Here is a 9,241-nt window from a genome sequence, read left to right as displayed (position 1 = left end):
AGCGGAGCTGCACAGGGGTTGTCACGGCCTGTTCCTGAACTGAATAATGCATCCTTGTTCTCTTCCAGCCTTTACAGAAGAGCATAGAAAATTTGACAGAAGGCAGAATGGGAAGATAGCGATCATTCAGTGAGATACCTAGAACTCACATTAATTCACACATCCTCAGTTGGAAAAAGATGAAGATCTGTAGGCATGCAAAAGCAGATAATACAACACCTTCATAGTAAAATTTTGGGAGCTTTGTCTTACTTTACATTGTAAAAAATTTGCACTTGTTACAGCATGAGGCAAGCCTTTCAAAAACATACCTGAGAAATACAAACATACATAAACATTAAAAAGTACATTTATCCATTTGAGCAAATCCTGTTAATATATTTGATGACAGAAGATAAATATTTTGGTATTTAATAAAGTGTATTTTAGTACATGGGAATCACTATTGTCATCTCACGCTATGAAATGGTTTTATTTAAAGTTTTTATGCATTTAAATGAGCTCAGCGGTGCGCTAAGCACGAGCCCTTTGTCCCATCAGCAGCGAGGAAGCAAGATTGGAACTGTTGGAACTGTTGGCCACAAGTCAGAGACTGCTGCAGCTCCCTCCTCCACTCGCCAGCCTGCACTTTGCCTGCTGCCAGACCAACACTCGTGGAACACAAGGGCTCCCGGTAGTTCGATGGAGGATCACCAGCTCTCCTTTTTCCCCAAAGGTTCTGCAGCATGAAGGCATTGCTTTGGCACACTAAAGACACTAATTAAACTTCTGTGCCACACACAGAACTGCCAAAAACTGAAGTGCTGATATTTGGTCCAACCAAGCTGTTGGCACATGTCAGGACTCCTCAAACCGTCCTGAGCAATGCTGCTGCAGAAGTTCTATAAATCATCTCAACAAGGTAGGATTACCCGAGGATAGTAAATAGCTTTCCATTTCCATCATGCCACTTAAGGCTCGTGCACTGTTGTCAGTTACTGCTCCTTCATATTCACAGTTTAAGGCCATTAGATCTCTGTGTATCAGGAATTGCTACATGTCACTTGTGTACTGAACCGAGTCACCTGAATCTAAAGGATCTGCTTTTTACCTCTTCCATTTCAAAAACAGCCACAGCTTCCCTAGCACATTTTTCCTAAGACAAATCCTATTTGCTTTGCCTCGAGTAGCAAACCTCAGAAAGCAGCAGTGGAAGTGCTATGACCCAGCACTGTGCTCTCCCTGTTAGGCATGGGGATCTGTACCCCACAGCAGTGGGGTGCTGACACTGTCAGTGTTCACCCCTCAGCAGTTGAGGGGTACCCAGGAAATAATTTAGTTTGCACGAGATTTTATATTAAAGACTGCCAGCAGAACTAGCCTTAAAGGAGAAAGCTGAAGAGAATGATATAAAAATTGTAACATTTATTTGTTGTTACAATAGGTGACTGAGGTAGGCATATTAGCATGGCAGTAAAAATCACTGATGGAAGCGGTTTTTGGCTGCACTGGAACTTTTGAGTATACTGTCCTTTTCACTTAAATTTGTTTTCTAGTTCTGGCCTGGAAGGCCTTCAGTTGAAATATACCTGAATTTTACCTTCTTCACAAGAAGGTCACAGCCAGAAATTTACTGAACACGATGGAAATGCCTGTTTTGTTCATGGGGAAAGGAGCTGCAGGGTCCTCAAGACAGCAGATTACTCACTTCCAACCTAGACAGCCTCAGAAAAGGTGTCAGGAAAAAGGCACCAGTTCAGCAGAGTTTTGGTAGACTGAATCCAGCCTACGAGGTAGAGATTTCCCCACATCTGCTTCACAGCACAGAAAATACATCGAGTGAATTACAACTAAAAGTCAAGCAAGTGTGTTAACAGGTAAGAAATGCTTTTAAAACAATACAAGAAAGGCCTAAAATATTCAGGTTTTTTGTTTTGGTAATCCTATAGAATAATTTAGATTGGAAGGCATGTCTGGAGGTCATTGGATCCAGTCCCACATTCAGAGTGGGTCCACTGAGATCTAGTCGAGTTCTGACCATCTCCAAAGACGGAGATTTCACAACAGCTCCCAGAAAACTTAAGTATGCAACTATCCACATTCTGAAAGAAATCTGCTATAGAAGAATTTCCCCAATCCGGATCTCCCCATTTTGCAACTTAAGCTGGTTGTCTCTTGTTTAGTTACTGCACACCCAAGAGCCTGTGTTCACATGTCCTCACCTTTGGAAGTTGCTGGGTGTAGTGAGATCCCCTCTCAGCACTCTTCAGGAAGGAAACCAGTTTCCTCATGTTCTCATAGATGCTCCAGCCCCTGGTCAGCTGGGCAAACCCAGATTGCTCCCGTACATCAGGATCCTCCTTTGGAGGACCAAAAGCCAAACCCAGTCCTCCAGTCTCACAATGCAAAGTAGGAGGGTGACCATCACCTGCACCATCCTGCTAGCTGCCCTTTTGCTGCTCGAGTCCCTGAAGCAGCTGCTCTCCTTGCCGCAGGGCACATGGCCAGCTCGTCCTCTGGTACCCAGGAAGTGCCCCTGCAGCTGGGGTTTGACCTGTACCGATGTACAAGGATGTTCCTTGGCCGAGGTGCTCCTGCCCTCTTTGCTGCACAGCCCAGGGCAGACCTCCCTGGTGAACACCCAGGCAAAGAGGCTGTCCAGGACAGCCTGTGGCCAGGCAGATCTCTCCAGAACGCGACCCGCTCGCTTCTCGGAGTGTTTCAAGCTCTGCAGTGTCAGTCCCAGCAGCCAGGGCCACCGTGGACTTCCACAACCCACATAGTTCAGCCTTTTAAACATGCAGAAACTAAGCTGTAGTCACAATCTCTTTGGTCACTAACCCTTTCGATGTTATTTTTATTTCCATCTTCAGATTTTTACTTACCCCATGCCAGCTTTTAAAGAATAATTTCTAATATTTTTAATAACATTTATTGGTTAAATTTTCCCCTAATGACTAATAAAGCAATTGCAGAACTCTGCTCACTGTTTCAGGCTGGAAAGTCTGTTTTTATTAGCAGATTTACCAGGGCATTAAAGTTTAACCATGTTTTCAACAGAACAGTTGTCCACAGTTTTAGCATATCCACCCATAAATGAAAACTGCTGATAAGCTCCCCCCCACATACATACTGCAGAGTTTTTCTGCGGCCATTTCAGAGCAGCCTTTCTCGCTGATGTTTTTATTTCCAGATGGATTCTGACTTGAACAGATGAAAGTTTTTCATCATTTTTTCATCTAAAGAAGTTGGAACTCTCATTATAGGTTACTCATTTCTCATGAATAGAAGTATAAAAGATATATTCATTTTCATGAGTTTCAACTGGGATGTCCAATACTGGGTGATAACAAATGATACAAGGCTAATGTTTTCAGGGATCATTAACTCCACACAAGTTGGATCTACACTGCTTAACCGTTTCAGTGACTAAGTGCAGCATTAACACCGTGGTCGACTTGCATTTCCATGTGCATCTTTTAGCCGACTGGACTACATTGAAGACCTATCCACATATACTGCTTTCTAGCAAATGAATTAATACCAACATAAAATTTCAGACAAAATATTACCACCTGTCCTCAGTTTGTTCTGCTTTCTAGAAGCTGCAGTACTTTGGAAAACAAAAGGCATTTCAGAACAAGCTTCCTTAGCAGCCCTGCATTCCTCGCAGCGTCTCCACAGCTCCGACACTCGGGTGCGGGACGCGCTGGGGGCGACGCAGCCCCGGTGCTGATGGGCTGGTCCTGCACCCCGAGCAGAGCTGCAGGAGGGACGGCCGGGGCCCCGCGGCACCGGGGCCGCCTCCGCTCCTCTGCCAGCACCGACAGCACGAGCAGAACGAGCAGCAGCGACCTCAGCAGCGACCGACCACCGCGGGTGAAGAGCAGAGCTGGGAAACGCAGAAAGGGGCTCACGTAGAGCTTTGCTGACACAAGTGTTACAGCTCAGATCCTCTGCCACTGAACAATAATGTTGTCCTTGACTGAAACTGGAACAGAAGACATACTGCAAAAGGGCAGGGAGCAAAACTAAAGCACTGAGCCTTGCTTAAGCATGTTGTTGGCTGCCACAGTTAAAGAAAGGATGCCAGTGAAAAATAAAGGCCATTATTAGCACTAAAAATTTTAAAGCATTAAAGCTTTCCCTTTGTAAAAAAACATTAGGGGTCACAAACATGGTACTGGATACTGCACAAGTAAAATGGAAATATCACAGAATCATAGAATGCTGAAGGTTGAAGGGATCTCTAGAGATCACCTAGTCCAACCCCTGCACACGCAGGGTCACCTAGAGCACGTGGCACAGGACTGCGTCCAGGCGGGTTTGAAGATCTCCAGAGAAGGAGACTCCACAACCTCTCTGGGCAGCCTGTTCCAGGGCTCTGGCACCCTCACTGGGAAGAAATTTTTCCTTAAGTTCCTGTGGAACTTTTGGTGCTTCAGTTTGCGGCCATTAAATACGCTCCTACAAAATGCTCCCCATCACAGACAAGCGTTAAGAGAAACACAAAGACGCAGCAGAGGAAGGGCTCGGCAAGGCAGCAGCCATGGCAGTTGTACCAGCAGCTCCTGCAGTTGGATGCTGCAGCTCAGTCGCTGTCCTCACCACCCGCCGTGGGCAGACCGTCCAGAGCTCATTCCCCTCCGGCCTCTCCGGTTTTGCTGTGCACCAAACTCCCCTCCCTCCTGCTGAGAGGCCGGGTACCCCTGGCCATTCTCACTGTCACCCTGTGCCTCCAAAAAGATCTTTCTGTTGAGGGGATGAACGTGCTTCAGCACTGCTACACAATTAATCCCTCATACCAGCTTGCTCGTTACTGTCCCTCCAACAGATGGTAATGCATCAAGCTGTTAACTTGCACTGCAAAGATTCTTTTTAAAGTTTCTTATGTGACTCAGTAAGATCCAGAAACCCTGCATTAGAGAACTGCTGTGTGCAAATGGCCATGCATTTGTAAACTCTTCAAAGCAAGGGCATAAGAAAATGACACCTGATTTTCAAGGGCAAAACACAGGTTTCAGCTTACCACGTGCTATTTCAAAGAGGTTATGTGCCAGTCTTATCAAGGCAATGGTAGGTGAAAATGCCATAACTAATAGCTCAAGGCTCAATGTAGCAAATGTACATCAAATCTTTCGGAATGCTCACTGACTGATTTGCAAGCCAAATATCCTTTACATTATGCTCTGATTCACTTCCATTTTTTTACACAGATATTATTTTAGACAATCATACGCAGTGGTTAAAGCTGTCCTAAGAAACAGGAACATTTTTTACCCTGTATGTTCAATTCCTGCTATCCTGCAGACAACACAAGCGAGTGATTCTACTCACAGCAGTTTGCAGCCCTAACTGCAGGGCGTGAACTACACGGAAATAAACTTCTGAAATGGGCATAAAAACAGAGCAAGTTGTTCAACAAATCTGGTGACAGGACCATGCTCTTTGAAGTTCCTGCCATGGCCCAGTGACCTGTGCCAACCCTTGAACTGCATTCCAAGGGACAGTTTCCAACTGCTGTTTTCCGCAGCACACCCAAAGCCTTCCAGCTTCGTACAGACGTGTCCCCACGGCCGTGCCACAGAGCCTGGGACACCCCGGCTAGGGCACTGTCTCCCCAGAGAGCAAAGCAAGGGCAACTCCCAGTGGGTCTTCACACTGCTTTTCCTTTTCCGTATAGGCTGAAGCTTCCCTTTCCAACCCACCAGTATGGGTGGGATCCCACTGAACAAGATGCTGCCCACAAATACTGCAACAGGATTTACTCCAGGTCTGAGCTCCTATAGCCATGGCTGGCAAGGCTCATGGCAAGGCTTGCCTCATTCCAAGTATTCCTTTAGAAAGGATTATCTGTTATCAGGAAAGCACTGTGGGCAGTACATCAATCTTACTCATCTTTAGCAGAAGACACAAAAACTACTCAGCACAGACCTCTTCACTCCTTATTGTGTCAGGCAGCAGCAATCTAGAGTGTCCTTGAGTAGTATTAAGCACACTTAAGGGAAAAAGCAAGGTCTGTTGTGGATGCACTTGACCTAAGCAACTCAAGAACAGGTTCATGCAAACCCTGGGCAGCAGATGTGCAAGAGAGCAGGATGCTCAGGCAGTAAACATCGGAGCTTCCCCAGAGCCAGCTGCACCGCTGATTAGCGGCACCTTCAGGAAATGCTGGGATCAACAGCACCATGCTCCACTATGGCTCACAAGCTGAGATGAGGCAGATTTCTATGGAAACAAGTGCTGGGGCCAGACGTTACACCAAGCAAGCTGAGAGTTTCTCCAGTGCACGCTGACACAAGGACGAGCCCATTGAAATGAACAGGTGTTGATTAGCGTGGCTGGCTAAACAGAGAAATACCGCAACGAGAGGGCAGGAGGGTCAACAGCTACAGAGCAACAACGGCAGGACAGGGGCAAACCCCAGAACACAGCAAAATGCTTTAAAGTGTTTTGGAAAAAAACAGTCAATCAACTGCAGAAGAGAGACCAGGGGTCACAGACTGCATAACTCCTCCATCTAAATACTATTTTTTCAAGCCAATTAGTCACACAGCAAATATCAGAGAATCCTCGCTGATTTTGTTCACTGTGGATAACCAAGCTCCCCCAGGAACCAGCACCTCAAACACATCCAGAGCTCCACATACATCACTAGCAAGCTTAGGTAAAAAATCCTGTAACATTTTTTACAAGACAGAGAGACATACTTTGAAAATATGGAGCACAGCCTTGTCTTCTCCCAGGACAGGAGGCTGGCAGGCCGCAAAGGGAGGTGAGAGGAGGAGCACAGCACGTTCGAGCCTCGCGGCCCTCACGCGCTGCGGCTGCCTCCCGCCGCGGCCCTGGGCAGCCCCTGCAGCCGCTCACCCACAGCGCTCCGGAGCCGTCACCGCAGCACCCGGCAGCTCGCAGAGACAGCGAGTGCCCGGGCCACGCTCACCTAGCCAGGGCGGCCAGGGCAAGCAGAGCCCCCAGCACCCAGGCCATGGCCTAGCCTCAGACCTGCAGCCACCGCCAACCTCCCTGGGACAGCAGCCCCACACAGAGCACCAGAGCAGCAGAGCCACCAGGGAGGAGCTGTGTGCCCCCTTGGCCCCTCTTATAGCCCCGGAGAGCCGGGGGGCGGGCATTGCGCGGGAGCCTGAAAAAGGGGCTTCTGGAGCTAATTTTAAAAGCTGTTTATTTTGCTTTGAGTAACTTAGATTCTTATTTTCCTCTAGGAGCCAGGTTGATTATAAGTATAGTTAAAATAAATTTTGCCTTATGTTACCTAAGGCAAACTGCATAAGGACCTTCTGTGGGCAGAGAGCCCAACTGTGAGCGGCACCACAGCTGTCCCAGGTGAGTCCTCCAGGAAGGCCCAGGGCTGCTCCCGGCCAAGGCTGGGCTGGAGCAGAGCACCCCCAAGCCCTGCATGGTGTTGTGGAGGGGAAATACCACTGCTTTGACTAAGAAGCTTAGTTTGTCTTTTTCCTAAGAGGGAAAGTTTGGGAAATGCATGGCTCTGAATTATTTTTGTTTCCATACCACTTGGAATGGGGTCTGCTGCCTGAGTTGAACTTCCCATGGGAAGCTGAGCTTTAGCTAAGAGTCATTCTGTTAACTTACAGCAGTGCAATGCCAGCAGCAGGGGAAGCCGCAGGGCCTGCTCCCGCCCCTCGCGGTGCAGAGCAGCCCGATCCCTCCTGTGTCCGGGGCAGGGAAGGGGTGTTTGCCTCCAGGGCCACCTCGTGCTGCGGCTCCCTGGCCCTGAGCCGGTGCTTGCCCCTCTTGTGGGGTTTGCCAGCTGGGACACCAGGCTGCCAGCGCCGTAGTGAAGGGACACCGAGGTGTCCCGGCTGTGGAAAACCTCAGCTCCCTTGAGCCCCGGTGTGTGTGTTTACTGTGTAGAAGGATGCAAAGACCAAATGTTTTTATTTCATCTATCTTTCATAATTATTTATTGGAAAAAATAATTGCTGCTGTAATTTTATAGATTAGTAGCGAGATTGTTGAGATGTGCTTTTGGGGTCCCTTGTAGGGCTCCCCAGGACAGGGCTCAGGGAGCGGGTGTACCTGGAAAGCAGCAGTCAGATGGTGGGAACAGCTGATGCAGCTCCCTGAAGGAATCTCAGCCGGGGTGATCAAGAGGAGCCTTTATGCAGAGAAACAACTAACATGGTACTGCAGGGAAAGCTTTCAGCTCTATTTCCATGCAAACTCTCAATGTAACTGCTAATGCTTGGGGCTTTCTGGTGTGGATCCTGGTTATCCCTGGGCTGCCTTCATGTGGCCTTGCCTTGCAGGCTCGGAGCATGAGCGTGTCCCCAGGGCCTGGGGAAGGTGGATGGTGTCCTTGGAACATGGATGGTGCTGGTGCTGCCCACGGGAATGGAACCAGGCCCATAGGAGCGGCTGTGGGGAGCGCTGGGCCGCGGCATGGACTGAGGGGAGGCTGAAGTCCTTTTGTTCCTTCCCATCAAAATCCTTCTCTGTGGGACACTGCTGCCAGCACTGGCGTTGTGTCTGCCTGGGTGACCAGCAGCCCTGATGTTCCATAAGGATTTCCCTGAAGTCCATGTTTTACAGCCTAAAGGCAATGAATCTCGGATTCCTGTGGTGTTCCCCCTGCAGGCACATCATTTGGTGAATGTAGTTCCAATGTAATTCACATATTAAAAATGGGAATTAAATGGGAAGGAGGCAGACAAGTATCTATAGCAAAAAGCTAGGAAGTGCTGTGGAGGAAATATGGCATACCAGCCATGGAAAAGAAAAATGATATATATAGTAGCAAAGGAACCTTTAAGAAAATAGAAATATAGATATAGTAAGAGAAAAGCCAAATTCCAGTAGCTAAATAAAAGCATGAAGAAAAGGTTAAGACAAAAATATTGGTCCAAGTAAAAAGCTGTATGATAGAAAATTGATTAAATAGCTAAGAAAAATCTGTTGGAACTGTCCACTTCAAAAGAAAAGAAAAGCTCAAGGAAACTTTGGTTTGCCATGCTTGCTGGAAAAGCTATATATATGCTTTGAATTTTTTATGCCCGCACTCCAAAAATAGTATCATGGTAAATATTTGTCAATCATAAAACATTACCTAAGCAATCTACATTTGTAAGACATGGTATAGCAACTGTGATAGTATCTGCTGAGGAGTCACAATTTGGTTGTGATGCAAAATATTTTCAAAATTGTGGAGTTCTGAATATATAGCAGCAAACTCTGCTATAGTCAAGCAGCCTTGTGGAAGAAAGGTTAAAACTGCTAAAGAGTG

This window comes from Tinamus guttatus, unplaced genomic scaffold, assembly GCF_059628265.1.
Source record: "Tinamus guttatus ecotype Peru unplaced genomic scaffold, ASM5962826v1 Tinamus_guttatus_pri_ptg000301l, whole genome shotgun sequence".
Classification (NCBI taxonomy): domain Eukaryota; kingdom Metazoa; phylum Chordata; class Aves; order Tinamiformes; family Tinamidae; genus Tinamus; species Tinamus guttatus.
The sequence above is the reverse complement of the archived record's forward strand: the minus strand, read 5'-3'. Positions refer to the sequence as shown.